This window comes from Sebastes fasciatus, chromosome 3 (assembly GCF_043250625.1).
Source record: "Sebastes fasciatus isolate fSebFas1 chromosome 3, fSebFas1.pri, whole genome shotgun sequence".
NCBI classification, from domain to species: domain Eukaryota; kingdom Metazoa; phylum Chordata; class Actinopteri; order Perciformes; family Sebastidae; genus Sebastes; species Sebastes fasciatus.
The window spans coordinates 17,423,584-17,438,893 of record NC_133797.1 but is presented as its reverse complement, the minus strand read 5'-3'; the positions used below and the strand labels follow the sequence as shown (position 1 = coordinate 17,438,893).

Genomic DNA, 15,310 nt, shown 5'->3' with positions numbered 1-15,310 from the left:
AGTTGCCATTTTTAGCTTCTCAAATGTGAGGATTTGACATATGTCTCTGTAAATGGAATATCTTATAGTTTTGTTGTTGGTTGGACAAAACAAGACATTTGAAGTTATGTTGGGCTCTCGGGAAATTGTTTTCTGACATTTCTTAGACTTAATGATTAATCGACCATTAGTAAAAGTTAATCAATAACACATTAATGACACATTAATCAATAATAAAAGCAATCGCTGCTTTATTTCCAACCTGCTAACCTGTTCATCTGTTCTCCTGCCTGCCTGTCTGCCCACATCCATGCCGGTTCTTCCGCCTGTCTATCTGTTTGCTTGACGGTCCACTGTGTCACAGCGCTACTAATGGCCATTGCTGAGCCAGCCACTTTCTAAATGACACCCTCCTCCGCTCAATACAGCTGCCCTGCAGTTACGCTCTCACTCCTCCCTCCAGTCTCCACCGCTTCCTCTCATGCACAGCACCGTGGCTTCCCTCCCTCGTGTGAAAGAAAAGCTGTTTCTTGTCAATTTTCCCTCAATAGTTTCCACTCAACACGCCTCTTGATGAAAGAACCTCGTCTTGTCTGACACACACACACACACTTTCATACATCACATATCACCGGCTGAATGACTGACTGGCGGCGTACGACTAGAGCATCTTCTCCCCGCTGTTAGCAGCACCCTCACCAACAGGATGATTCGTTCATTCATCATTCATTCCTCTCCCCCTTCCCTCTCTACCTTTCTTTTAATCTTTTCCTCCCTCTTCACACCACATCCCTTCCTCTCCTTTTAATCATCTTTATTTTGTTGTGTGTGTGTGTGTGTGTGTGTGTGTGTGTGTGTGCGTTTGTGTGCATCAGAGGGTGGCGTAGCACATTTCCTCTATTGTAAGCTGTATGGATGTATGGAAGCCAAATTGAGTTTGGCCTTAGTTTGACTACAGCAACCCTGCCAGACTAAATCCTGGACCAAAACACACTCGTGATCACTCTCATTCTCCGCACACATCAGCTCTCCAACCTCTGCATACCCCAGGTGCCACTTGTACTTAATGTAGTTCAACTGACTTTATTCATTCTCAGAGGAAACACGGTAGCACTCGTCATGACCGGACTTGTCTTTCCTCTGCACTTTTCTGTCCTTGGGACCACACACTCTCACTAACTTCCCCCTCAAAGTTCATTGGTTAATCAGCCGGGGGTTCCAGCATCCTAAAAGATGGTGGTGGCAACATTTTGGCACTGGCATCTCATAACTGGATTGCTGTAATTATTCATTGGGAGAGTGATGCCTTCCAGGGGCTGAAGATTGATTAGGTTTGATATGCGACTTAGTGTAATCTGTCTTTGACCAGGGCTTCTGTCCAAATTGGCAGGAATAATAAAAAGAGAGGAGGTTATTTTTAAAGAGCGAGGAGAAACGAGTGAGCAAATGAAGACGGAGGTGGGTGGACAAAGGGAAGAGAGAAAGATTGAGGCATATCCTGTGTCATGTCTCTTGTGGCGCCGTTCGCCATACACAAACCATCAATCTGCAAACAACAACAGCAGGGCAACCGTGTTGTTTACAGCTGAGCTAAATAAAGCCTTTACCACCTTAAAATACAACACCTCTTATTGTCAGCAGTATTGTGTACTTAGTTCAAAGTGTTAGTTTTATAAGCACATTTGGGGTATTTTTTTTTCTTTATGCCTTGCTTGTTTTGTCAGCCAGACCAACGCAATCCTCGGTTGTCTCATTTTCCACGACTAAAGTGTGTCTTCAGTTAATCCTCCAGTGTAAGCATGGCAGAACTTAAAAGGCTCTGATTAGGCTGTTGTGTCCCACAGGTTGGCTAGATATAAACTCGTGACACACTCACAGTGCCCATACGTACCCCGGAGACCTCTCTTTGTGTTAATTAAAGGAGTCTCAACTGCAATTAGCAGGCTTTACAATGAGCGTACCCACAGATAGACACAAACACACACACACGTACGTACACACACACACACACTGGAACAGATACATTCAAGCTGTGAGCACATTTATGGGTCCACAAACACTCTTTACAGTTGTTTAAGTATCACTGTGCCATTGCATTCAGATGTTAGGTCAGATTGTCTGCGCTGTCTGCTGGTGGTCGCTTTAAAGGATGTGGAAACCACTTTTGGCTATTACTGAGACCTAAAATCTTATTTTCTTAAAAACAAATGACAAAACACATTTGTTTCAAGAATTTTCTAGCATCAAGTTTGATTTGTTCTTGTGTGGGGATCTGCCTTATTGTGGTGTTTTAGAAATGCTGCCACTGGGAAGAAGTAAAATCACCTCACTCCATAAAGGATAGGTTCACCCAAAGTACAAAATAAAAACAGAGTTTGGGTTTTATTTATCCAGGGTTTTAGATATCCATCACTTCTCCAATAAAATGGAGGCTATTTTTTTTTGGAGCTACTTTCTACTTTACAAGTAAGTTTTCAACCCAGTCGCCAGAAAACAATTTTAACATACGTTTCCTGCAAACATTGAATGTTGACGTTTATAAACCAGAAATACGTTTCATAAATGTGTTTCATATCAGCCTCGTATCACCCTTGCAGAAACACACACGTGGTTAATGCTGTGAAACGATTGGTTAAGTTTCCGCAACAAAACTACTTAGTTAAATTTAGAAGCTAGAAATATCCGCTTTGCGGTTGTATGCCTGCGCCAACCAGTTAAGTTGCAGTTTACATCCATGTCTGTCCAAAATGTCATCACTTCATCATTTCATCCTATTAGACATTTGTTTTAAATTGTCATAATTAGCATATGAATTCTTGACTTATGGCGAAAAACGTGTTTTGTGAGGTCACAGTGACCTTAACCTTTGACCACCAAAAACGAATCAGTTATTTTGTGCCAAAATTGAATAAATTCCCTCAAGGTGTCCCTGAGATATTGCGTCCAAGAGAATGGGTCGGACACAGCTGTCGCAAGTATGGAGGCATAAATACTGTAGATCATAGGTTATGTTAAAATAATAGTGTAACAATGTAACGTAACAACGTAACCAGCATAAATACATAACAACCGCCTTTAGCGGACTTTCTTACGTCACATTACGTAACAAGTGTAAACTCAACGTTTACTTTTGGTTTCACGCGGGACACCGACAGCGGCCTCCGGGGTGAACGTCCTGTATTTGTTCCACCACTCCCACACGCCCTTAGTGGACTTTCTCACTTGTTATACTCGTTATCATACCACATTACTTTCACTAACTGTCGCTCCATATACTACGTCACTTGTTCTGCGCTTTGCTTGTTGAACTACGTCATTTGCTCTGACGAAATACAAAAAACGTCGACATTCAACGTATCCTTGGTTTGCAGAAACGTACAATACCAGCCTTTTTTTTCCTGGCGAATGATCAGTTTTTTTGTCATTTTGCAATGAACTTATGCTCAATTTCCCTTGTCTTGTATCCTATGTGTGTCTGGAAGGACTATTACACTGATCCTGGTACAGCCTTAATAGAGAACCTCAGTTCTGCTGCAACCCCACAAACTAAGAACTGAGTGTCTGTGCTCCTCTCCCCGTTAGACCTAAACATAGAACTTGGGTCCATGGTGGCCAAATGGCCCATCATCTTGTCTCCTGATGTACCAAATTAGACTAGAGCTGTCCCAGTGTGCTCCAGCATCGTCTACAGGAAATCAAGGCCAGGTGGAACTTAAGTGAATGAAGCCCCACTTTGGCACATTCTAGCTGGGGAGATGGTGGCGAGAGCAAGGCCCCCCTGGAGCTTGTCAGAGGTTGTGAAAAGACATGCACATGCACAGGTGCGAATACCTACTCGCTGAGGGGCACAAACTCACAGTGGATGGGTGCTGTCAACTCTGTGGCAACGCCGCTTAGCCACTCCACTCCCATATTTACTTATTTATTGGCAGCGATGGCTGCGATGACAGGGCCACTCACTCTCAGAAAGCCTCCCGGGCTCCACGACGTCCCTTCAAGCGGTAGCGTAAAAATTTTAAGAGCCCCGGGCCTGGTTTGATGATTTTGACGTGAATTAGCGTGTAGTCGAGTTGTCGGGTGCATTCAGGGGGCTAACTGTTCTAATGCGTCTGCCCGCTTGCCTTTCGAGTGTGTCTGTGTGTCTCAAAGCGAAGCGAAGTGTCACTTAATAATTTAGTCGTTGGTTACGTCCCCCTCGCCATCCATCCATCCATTCACAGCCCTTTATGTCTCGCCTCTGGGAATGCGGCGGCCATCCCTCTGCCTCTTAGGGAGTGATAGAACGAGCAGAGACAGGTGACAGAATCCGGTGTGGTGGTGTGTAAGGACAAAGTGAAGACGATTGACTGCGAGAGGAAGAGAGGCAGACAGCGGAGTGAACATAAACACTCAGAAACAGACATGTTGAGTCTAAATTTTTACAATCCAGGTTCATTACATAGAACCTCACGTCCGTTCTGTCATTAAATCTGTCTTACGTGTCTTATGTATTAAAGCAATGCAACGCAGGCACGCAAGATGGAATATACGCCCATGCTTTACACACACAAACACACACACAGCTGGGTTTCTGGCCTCGGTGCATGCCAGATGTAGACATTTCTTTTTTCTCTCTCATCACTGTTTTCAGACTAATAGGTTCTTGTTGTCCGTGGAAGTGGTTCTATGGCGAGAGCGGGAACTCAAAGCCTGCACGCCAAACCTGTGGCTACGGTTGTAATAATCAAATAATGTAACTTGGCCACGTGTAAGAATGTGTGTTAATACACGCGAGCTTTCAACAAAGTCTCTCAATGCCAGTGGCCTCCTATATACTTTAATATGACTTGATGTTCACTTAACCCCCCCTCTTCCTTGTAATTGAAACCTGATGGTGGAATAATAATCGTTTCTTCATATTTTTTTCTGCTTTCTGCATTCACTAAGCTGATTTTTTTGCCTGGGCTGTTGGATAGTATTCAATTACAAGAGGTTTTGCAGGAGGGGAGGGCATTGCACTTACAAACTCTCCCTGGGCTCACTGGAAAAGAAGCTAAAATGACTTTTTGACTTTTTTAGGTTTGGTGCACGCAGAAGTTTAAAAATAAATAATACATCACTTTTGAAGCTGCTCTTCCTACTTCTCTCCTCTTCATACACACAGTTGAAAAAAGATGAAGAGATGTGCTGGGAGTGAGAATTGAAACTTTTTTTTTTGTGATTAAAATTCTCTTTCCTTGCAAGTGAAGTCCCAAACCAAAACTTTGTTGCTTGTCTGCTAAGTGGTTTTACTACCACAGGATGATTTGTGTGACATTTATTTGGGAGTTTTGTTTGGCCGGGGAGAATCACAAGTGTTTGTGTGTTTGTCGTGTTGTTAGCGGTTATGCTCCTTGTCATGTGTGTGCCATAAATAAAAGACTCCCCTGGCTAATGTAACCCACATGTTTTGTTTTGTCCCCACCTCCCTCTTCGCTCGGCATTTGTTTTCGGGGAGGATTCAGATGGTACACACGCCTCTCAACTTTTGTGAGGTCATTGAATTTTTATTTTTTCTATATCAAAAGCAGTCGTGGACTTCCCTCTTACTCACAAAGCTAACGTGTGATTCCCATTACTTCACTACCTCACCACCTAGCAGATGCACAGCTGGTTACTGATGACCTTTCTCGGAACATTTGGACACACAGTCATACCCAGACATGAGTATCAGACTGATAAATCCCTGTTTGGTCAGATTTTTGTCCCAATTCGACATAAATTAGTAATTTCACATGTGGTTACGGACCAAATATAAGATGACCCTGACCAAAAGACGACTTCCCCTTTTCCAACATCTGGTTTTGGAAAAAGGCTCATCCTGTTGGGAATGTTTCCCCGACTATTAGGAGAAGAGAGTCCTCCTCCTTGAAGCCTTTTCTCTCGTAAAAGTGAAGCATGAAGTACTTCCATTAAAACAAAATTGTGTAGCTTGTTAATCAGTCTCACTCTTGAAAGTGGTCAGAATTAGTTTCTCCGGCTGTTAATATGTTTCAGTCTTTTTGAGCTCGTCATGAAATTCTGTGACACCAGTAATTCTTGGCTGCTTGACAGATGATTTGGTCACAGTTTGGTCCCTAGTTTTCATTCGTCAGGAATTTATTTCCTACATGGTAACGCAATACAAGCCAACAAAACCGTGTTTCCTAGGAATTAAAGCAATACATCAACAGCAGATATGTTTCAAAGAAACGTAATTCATCTTTTATCAACATAGTGAGGAAATGTTAATGACAAAAATACAGATTGTATTGTGTAAGTGGACGTAGTCACCATGTCGTCACCCATTGGTTTGTGGGTTGCCGTTTTGAAGCCTTGAGTTTGGCATTTTGGCCGTCGCCAACTTGGTTATTTGAAACCAGAAGTGACACGAGAGAGTGGAGTTAAGTACAACCGAACGCTGGATAATAATAATTTTCAGGCGACCAAAAAGGCTATAATTAACTTTCATGAACTGAATACAGACTGTCAAAGGGTTAAAGGGCTAAAGCATACCCTGCTTTATGGTCTAATCGACTCTAAATGGGACCATAATTTACTAAATGAACATCATGCTATATTGAAGACGACTTGAAACTAGCGATTGAGACCATAAACTCATAAACATTTACAATGTTTACTGAGGTAATGAATCAAGTGAGAAGTAGGGTCATTTTCTCATAGACTTCTATACAATCAGACTTCTTTTTGCAACCAGAGGAGTCGCATTGGCTTCATTTCTCTGACCCCGGAGCTGCCCACTGCAAAAATATTGATACTGAATATCAGTAAAATGTCACTGACAACATATTTCATTAGTTTTCTACCAAAATATTCAGTCTGCTTGTAGTGACTATTGCATTAATAGCTTTTTATATGGTTATGGCCAGGCACTGGCAGTACTTGAGTGAGGTCAGGGAAAGTTCATGTCTTGGTTCAATAGAGAAAAAGTATGCAGTGACTTAACATTCAACCAAAACCGCATCTTTCCTAACTTTAACCAAAGTGTTTTTGTTGCCAAAACCAAACCACGGCCGGGACTCACGATGCAAACCCCAGACTTTGTTTGGAGTCAAAGTCCTGTGCGTTGTATGCCCGCCAACAACCCAGACCGCCTCCCTGCAACCCTGGTGCAGCACATAAATGTGGCGCTTCATTAACTAAAAAAAACCTTGCCTCTTAACATAATCCAGTGGCTACAACATATCTGGTAAAACCAATTTCGTAATATATAGAGAAACTGGGCTCCATAAACACTTTTAGGGATGACTAACTCTAAAAGACACACTAAGGACTTGAACTCGTTAGCTTAGCAACATTAAGGCTACAAACAACCCACAATGCAGCACTCTCTGTAAGAGCCACAGGCAATCTCTCCATTAAAAAAATACCCAATGTTGGGAATACATGATTGTCAGGTCTTCAAATATGATACGACCCCCACATTGCTTTTTGCGCCACTAGGGTACATTTTTCTGCTGCTGTAGTTCCTGTCAGTATTTTGTCCCACCACATAACCCAATCTCAAGGGAAGGCGTATAAATAGCATGACATTACAAGGACGTTCCGTGTGTCATGAATGTGCATTTTAGCCTTTTAGCGTGTCATTTGTACATCTCTTTTGCTTGTCATTTTTAAGCCATGGGACAAAACTATGGTAATGGCCACAGTTGGGTTTAGGCAACAAAACCACTTAGTTAGGTTTAGAAAAAAACACCAGGGTTGGGCTAAAAATAAGTACATAAACTGAGTAAAATATGTACAGAAACAACATAACAGAAGTACGGAAAGCATGTCACAAACGTCTCTAATAAACACGTCACTAACGTAACTTCAAAATAACTCAACAACACCGGACTCAGCTGGTTGAAAGCCCTGCCGTTCACCATAAGCAGTCTTTCTCACTTTTTATTCCACGTCACTAGCTCTGAGCGTAGCATATTTACGCAGATGCGTTTACATCGCAGTCAATACAGAATACATGGTGTACAAATGACACGCCAAAAGCAAGAGAGGCATTATTATGGCACGTGAAATGACTTGTGATTACCGTGTCATTCAAACACCATTTCCTGTGACCAGGCTGCACCACAACAACCATTAATCTTCAAGCAAACAGTTATGAAGGTCACCATAACTACCACTTTAGACATTACACTCTCTTTTATCTGGGCCTCAGCGAAAGAGAGGAGAAAGTGTTTCAGTGAGTGTCAAAGGGAGCAGAAAGCTAAAAGAGGTAAAGATCTATTAGCGAGGTCAGATGGGGGAAAAAAATCTGAGGGCCGTGAGACAGGAAGAGTAAAAAACAGAATAATGAGAGACGGAGAGATGGGAAGTTAGCACAGAGAAGAGAAGGACTTTGTCAAACTCTCAGTGCTGGGTTTGCTGGAGATTGGGTTGGTGGTGGTGGTGGTGGTGGTGGTGGGGGGCTGTACAATGGGGGCGCTGGCAGGGTTGCCACAGCATCGTTCCGGATGGGCAGGCGGTCTCCTCTCAGGAGGTGAGGGGGGGACGTGGGGCTGTCAGGGAGCCTGGCAGGTAGAGACACAACGCCCTGTGACTGGGGGGGAGCACGGGTCAGTGAGAGAGGACAGGAGCGAGGGGATGGAGGCAACGGAGGGGTGAGGTGGAGGCCTGTCTGATGAGGTGAGAAGAGGGAGAGTAGAAGGGGAGGGAGACATGAGGGAAGTAAATGAGGGTGGAGGAGGAGGAGAAGAGCTGGAGATGATTAGAAGAGAATTATCCAAGTGTGAGTGTGGATGACTGCGGAGTTAGAGGAGGAAATAAGAGGGAGAAAAAGCAGAGGGATGAGCGCAGGGTGCCCCGATGTACACTTCTGCCAGCCCAGTCAATATGGAACAACCTCTTCTTCTTCTTCTGCTTCTACGTCTTCTACTTCCAAAACAATATCTCTACACCTCCTGGCTCATGTGTTCCTTGATGCACCACACCTTTGCTGTGGTTTCACACAATAACTTTGCGCGAGCAGCACGTAATACTACAAAGTACTTAACAAGGATGCTGCAGACTACATCAAAATGAAAACAATCCCAATATTAATTTTCCCTTCTCTCATATTTTTTTGCCATGATTGAGATCTTCTGCTCAAGTCCTGGTGGAGTCTGGAGAGTCGAGTAACAGAACTCCAGCAATTCAGAGATGCACAAATGAACTTTTCAGCCATTCTCCTGTACAGTAAAATTGTCTGCACCATAATCTCCCATACAACTTAACTGCATTGTGAATTACGTTTCAAGGGAAACATATCTTGTTTCGGATTCTGTTTTAGATATCACAAATACGTTTGTAATGACAGTCTGGGGAAGTCTGCGTAGGGAGGAGGTCAGGGTGGTAGAATCCACTCAGGAGATCGCTGTTTGCATCCCATGTGGAACTAAAAGTCAAAGTTCACTTTTTTTAATTTACGTCCGTATCTTAATAACGTAATTACCATAGTAATTTTAAGCCAAAACATGTTTTTTAATAAACCTAACCAAATACTTTTGTTGCCTAAACCTAGTGAAGTAGTTTTGTTGTGTTTTATTTTTACAATGTTAACCACGTGTTTCAAACTGTTTCAAACTGCGACCGTAATCCGGAAGAAAATACGTTTCCCATGGAAAATTCAGAATAAATACTGAGGACTTACAACAAGCCGCAAAAATGCGTTTGGTTTCTAACAGGCTGTAAATTGAGAAGCCACTTTCTTGAGGTAAACAATTACTTGATTAATCAATCGTCAGTCATTTTTAAAGCAGAAAATGCCAAGAATTCACTGTTTCCAGCTTCTCAAAAAATGAATATTTACTGGCCTTAATAAGTCATAATAGTAAGTTGAGTGTCTTTGTCGGTTGGACAGTGTGTGGCTGGTGTGTGCGTGTGTGTGTGTGTGTGTGTATGGCTATACAGTGTCTGTGTTGTCTGTGCTGCTAAAATTGTAGTTTTGTCTCCTAACCTCATGAGTGGAGTCTTCCCTTCTCGGAAAAACAAAACTAGCACGTGGAGCACTTTACACGTAACGTGTGTCATTAGGTCACAAAAAGACATAAGCAGATTGTGCTCTCGGCCATTAACCTTTGTTCCCACAAATACAGTTTAAAATAACTCATAAGATTCGAAGAAGACGCTCTGCTGGTGTCTCCTGTTTTTTGACAAAGGTGCACTTATTAGCGGAGGCCAGATTACAGTGATCAGTGACACAGACAATCATGTGGCTCTCTATCGCTTCTCTCAGACCTTTCGGTGCCCTCGACTGTGTCTTACTGTGTCTTCCTCCCCGTCTCTCTCTCTCTGCCGTTATCACAAGTGGAGGGCTGTTCCTGTCTGTGTCATATGATGTCTTGTGGCCCTTTAGTGGTAGCAGAACAGTGACAGTTCTATCCCTGTGCCATCTGATCGACCCGCCATGCTTTGTCACATGCACACTATGAACTCTAGATGTTTTGTAGCAACCCGAAGTGAACCAGTGTTCTCTCTCTCTGCGTTCGAGAAGCATCCTCCTCAGCAAAGAGACACTCATCGACCTTTTTTCTACTGGCCTTAATCATTTGTTTCTGCGGCACATAATCACCATCGCTGCACAAATTATGTTGTTCCACTTTCCTCTCTCTCTGCCCTCCGCTTCTGTCCTTCCATTTGCCCTTGTTTTAGTGTGTAAAAGGCCAATTTGAGTTTTGCTCAGTTGTGATTTCATTCAATGAATTACCCCCCCCCCCGTAAAGAAAAAAGAAGGAAACAAAACAGAAAAATAACACAGAAGACAAGCATCTTAATTATGACTTTCTGATGACATCTGCATCTGTTTTGTTCTCGCTGTGGTTTGCCTGAACTGGTTTTCTCACTTTGCATAGACAATGAAAAGCAAGGTACTTTTCCTCTCAAGACCTTAAGAGCATACAGAGTGTGTAGAAAGGGAAATTGGTTCTCTTGAGAAAGGTCTAACAGCTCAGTGCTGTCGCACCCAATTTCTGGGCTATTTGACCCATTAGATGTCAAAGTTTGGGAAACAAACAGGCAGTGCTGAGAGGTTTGATGGGTATAATAATGTGGGGTACAGTAAGTGACGGAGGGTGTCTTCTGAAACACACTTTTAGTTTACGGTCAAAGAAAAAAGTGCAAAATCTTTTGAAACCAGTGCTTCCCAAACTTTAAAAAAAAAAAAATAAATGACAAACCATCATGACCCAATTCAAGATAGGCTTTATCTATATACGTGAGAAGAGCTGATTTGTATGTAAATTAATATTCCTGACCATTTTTACTGCCATTTCCAAATCACCTTATATTATCTTGAATAGGTAAACCAGCCATTTTAAAAAGATATACGTTTGATAAATCATAACTTAGTTTTAGGCATGTGTTATTGAAAACATATACGCATGTTAAATACTTTATAAATGAGACCAAATAAATGCATTTAGGTGGAGTTTAAAGGATCTCAGTTTTTCCTCTCATCAGTAAAACAAACAGACTGTATGCTAGCCTTTCATATTAGATTCAATGTCATAAGTAGGCTACAATTATCATTACAATCATACGAACATTCAGGCTCCCTCATGTGGCTCAAAGGTGTACTGCAGACATAATGTTAGCTAAAAGACTACGGAGGAAATTCTTCAAATTTATTTGGCGACCCTAATAAAATCTCCTGTCCCAGTCGTTGGGAATGACTGTTTTAAACTATTAATCTGTACTTTACTAATTACAACTTGTGTACTTAAAGGAATACTTCACCCACACAATGACCATTTTTATATCATTAGCTGTGTTTCCATTCAAATTTTGAGCAAACTTTTATTGTGTCGCAAAAAATGTGAAATGTGAATTTCGCGCGTTTCCATCAACTGGTTTGGAGAGAATAAACTCGGCTTGTTGGCTACAGTGTAGTTTGATCAGAAGTTGGCGCTATAGGCTATGCATGGCGGTAATCCGTCAGTAAAAAAAGTAGAGGTTGTGAACTGGAAACAATTTGGCTTGGCCATCTAACCATTTACGATTGAAAAATGGAGAGAGGTCTTCAGGAATTTGTTTCAATTGGACAAGTTTGAATTGTTCTTTCATGTCAGCTAGTATTGGCCACGTTTCATGTCGTCCGGAGACGAAGACAAGCATACGCACGTTGTGGGGATTTCCAAGAGGACGGCGACATTGGAAACAGCTGATCAGTCATGTGAGTTAAATGTTCGCTAAGTCACAGTTTATTTGGCAAAGGCATTTCCATAATCCATTTAGTGCGTCAACTCTTTTTCAATAAAGAAAAAAAACACCTCAAGCGAGCGTAAAAACCTTTTTCCGCAAATGAGGAAGTTCTATTGAATACTGCCGTTTCCATACAGCTTTTCCAATGCGATACTTCAACATGTGAATAAAAATATGTGACTGGAAACACGGCTAATTACTCACAACGTGTTGCCATGAATTCTTGAAGAAAACTTTTTTTCTCGCATGCCTCCATGGTGAGAATCCGAAAACGATCCGAAAACTGAGTAAATCATTGATGAATTGAAGTAAATGGAGGCCAGAAAAACTATAATCTGTTTACAAACTCTCACACATGCAGTATAATCGCAGCACGTATGCGCAACAAGAGACGGTTCTTCAAGAATTCAAGGTAACACACGGTGAGTAATTGATATACAAATGATAATTTTAGGGGTGAAGTATTCCTTTAACTTGAAGTATGTTACATCCATTCACACCAATTACAGAAAAAAAATTAAATCATACGTCACCGTAAACGGTATTATGTATAGAGTTAAGAAGCAAAGTTCAAAGCTTTATAGTTATATGCACAGAGGAGAAGCCATACTGTACACAGTACACAGACCTAATTGTATTGCACAATACAATTTCTGTTTGCCATCTACTGTACAAACAGTATAAAAAATACTTTAAAAAAGAAAGTTAAAACAGGAGACTACAAATAGAAGAAAGAAATAACGGAATAGGTATAACAATAAATGAATCGATAGGACGGATATAGCTGCCAAAGTACATCTAAAAAAACTGATATGACTCATAGTATATGAGTACGATAAGGACTAACTAATAAGGAAGAATGAAGCAAGGAGGGAAGGAAGGACTTATTAAATACTGAGTCCATGTTTCCCCGAATGCTTGATGAAAAATATTTTTACTTCATTCTCTGACAAAGAAAAGAGGGGAAAAAAGCATTCAAATTTATTTTAAAAATAAAAAGTGTGATGAATCAAAATCCCACGTATCATTCATTACAGAATTGATTATTCAACATACAGTAGGCATTTTCACAGACATATCAAAGTTTGGGATGTAACAAGCATCGAGTAGTGGACACCTGGGACCTGGATCACGCTGCAAGTTTGCTGTGAATTACACTGCACGATTTTTACAGACATTTTGACACTTTTTTGGCCCTTATTAAAAAAAAATCTGTGATCTTTTTTGTCTTGTGAATATTTGGACAAATGTGCTGCATATATGTTTATAACAGAATCAAATCAACTGACTTATAATTGAAATAGCTATCTCTTTTTAATATTTCTATTCTTTACAAAGCCACAGACATAAGCATTTCAGGGATGGGGTAAAACATACATTTGAGTAACGCATTTCTACAATTCTGGAAATTTAGGCTTTGCTCTGTAACTCTTCAATCTTGACAATCCTCCTTCTGACTGCTCGGATTGTAGGATTGTACCCCAGACTGTCGCGGGGGAATAAGGATGCTGTGGCAGAGCTTTAACCTCATGCACACACTTGTATTGATCCGTACAAGCCTCAGTGGCTGTTGCTACAGAGAGGGCTGCACTCTGTCACAGGGCTCCCCCCTGTCACTGGTCAGTGGCTGCTAAGGAGGACTACAACACATCACACACCGGTATCCAACCCACACCCGTCAGCTTCTAGGGCTCACACACTGCCACCAACCCTGACCTCCACTCCTGCCTCACCCAACCCACCCCCACCCCCTTTTTCTTTCCCTCTTTCTCTACCTCACTTTTCCTCTAATGAGTTGCAACACTGATAACGAGCCTGATGATCTTCCATTGATTCGGCTATCACTTGCTTGTCTGGTAATTGATCCGTAGCTGAGCCTCTAGTTAATTATATGGGCTTCGACATGGACCCCTGCCCCGGGGGGAATTCTCAAGTCCTGCACAATAATAGTTTTAATAAAGGAGCCTCCTTCATCCTTTTTTTCTACCCCGCTTCCTGCTTCCCAGCATTTTCTCATCTTTCTATTTCCTTCTTCCTCCCTGTTTCCCTCTTAAATATCCCCACTTCTGTGTCTCTTTCTCGTTTCCTCTGTCATCACGGCCATTACCATCAGCAGAGGCAAAGGGGGGGAAGGAAGGGAAAGGGAAGAAAAGAGAGGGAGAGTGAGCAATATTGGCAGAGTCCACTCCCCCCCCCCCCCCCCCCCCCCCTCCCCAAATAACAGCCATTAACCAGCCAGGTCAGAAGCTGAGCCACCAGCTTGACTTGAAACACTGAGTGCCACTCGAAAAAAAAAAAAACAACAGACTCGCACATTTACAGACGAGAGGGAGGAAGCAAGAGAGAGAGAGGGAGAGGGAGAGTAAAGCATGGAAAAGCAAAAAGGAACCTCGGCCGCTAAATTGTCACTTAATATAATTAGCCCGAGCCTCGTGCATTACCTTTTCAATAAGTTGTTAAGAGCGGAGCGTGCGGTACATGGACAGGAGGTGACACATTATGCCTTTTACGACAAGGCTGCTTGTGGCTTCTGACAAGACGCAGGCCACTATGCAAAAGATAAATGAAGAAAAGAATAGAAAAAGGGGGAGGGGGGAGGTGTAAAAGAAAGACAGAGCGAGGTAAAGAGACGTAGAAGTAGATAAAAACATCACAGGAGACAAAAGCAAAAGGAATAAGATGTAGGCAGGGAGGGAGATGTAAATTGAGCTTGAGACAAAAGACACAATTGCACATACTGTATACTTTTCCCTCAGAAATCCCTAACAGTACCGGTGTGATAATCTCAGCAAAGGTTAACAGTATACTGCCATTAGTGCGGCGTACAAAAGGCTTTTAACAGACAACCAAGCACCTGTCTGCAGCAATTTAGCACCAAATTTGAAGTGACTTTATATATCAGAAGCCATTTAATGTAGCCGGGGAGAGAAGTTCTCTCTCCGTCCCTCTCTCTCTTTTGTTCCTCGGCGGCGGAAAGATCACAGTGACATCTCCCTCTCGCTGCGGACCGAGGCACCTGGTCTGTCATTTCTCTAATGACGGTGGGGTGAAAAGAGAAGAGGAGATGGGAGCTTTAAAGGGAAGAGGAGGAGGAAAGGAAGAGGTGGGGGGGATGTCTTCATTGTTTGAGACGTGT

At 42.2% G+C, this 15,310-nt stretch overlaps 1 protein-coding gene across 1 annotated transcript in view; it reads left to right on the top strand.

Moving 5' to 3' along the window:
* bnc2 (basonuclin zinc finger protein 2) overlaps nt 1-15,310 on the top strand; it is a 179,452-nt gene that overhangs the window by 60,759 nt on the left and 103,383 nt on the right. The window lies entirely within an intron of this gene.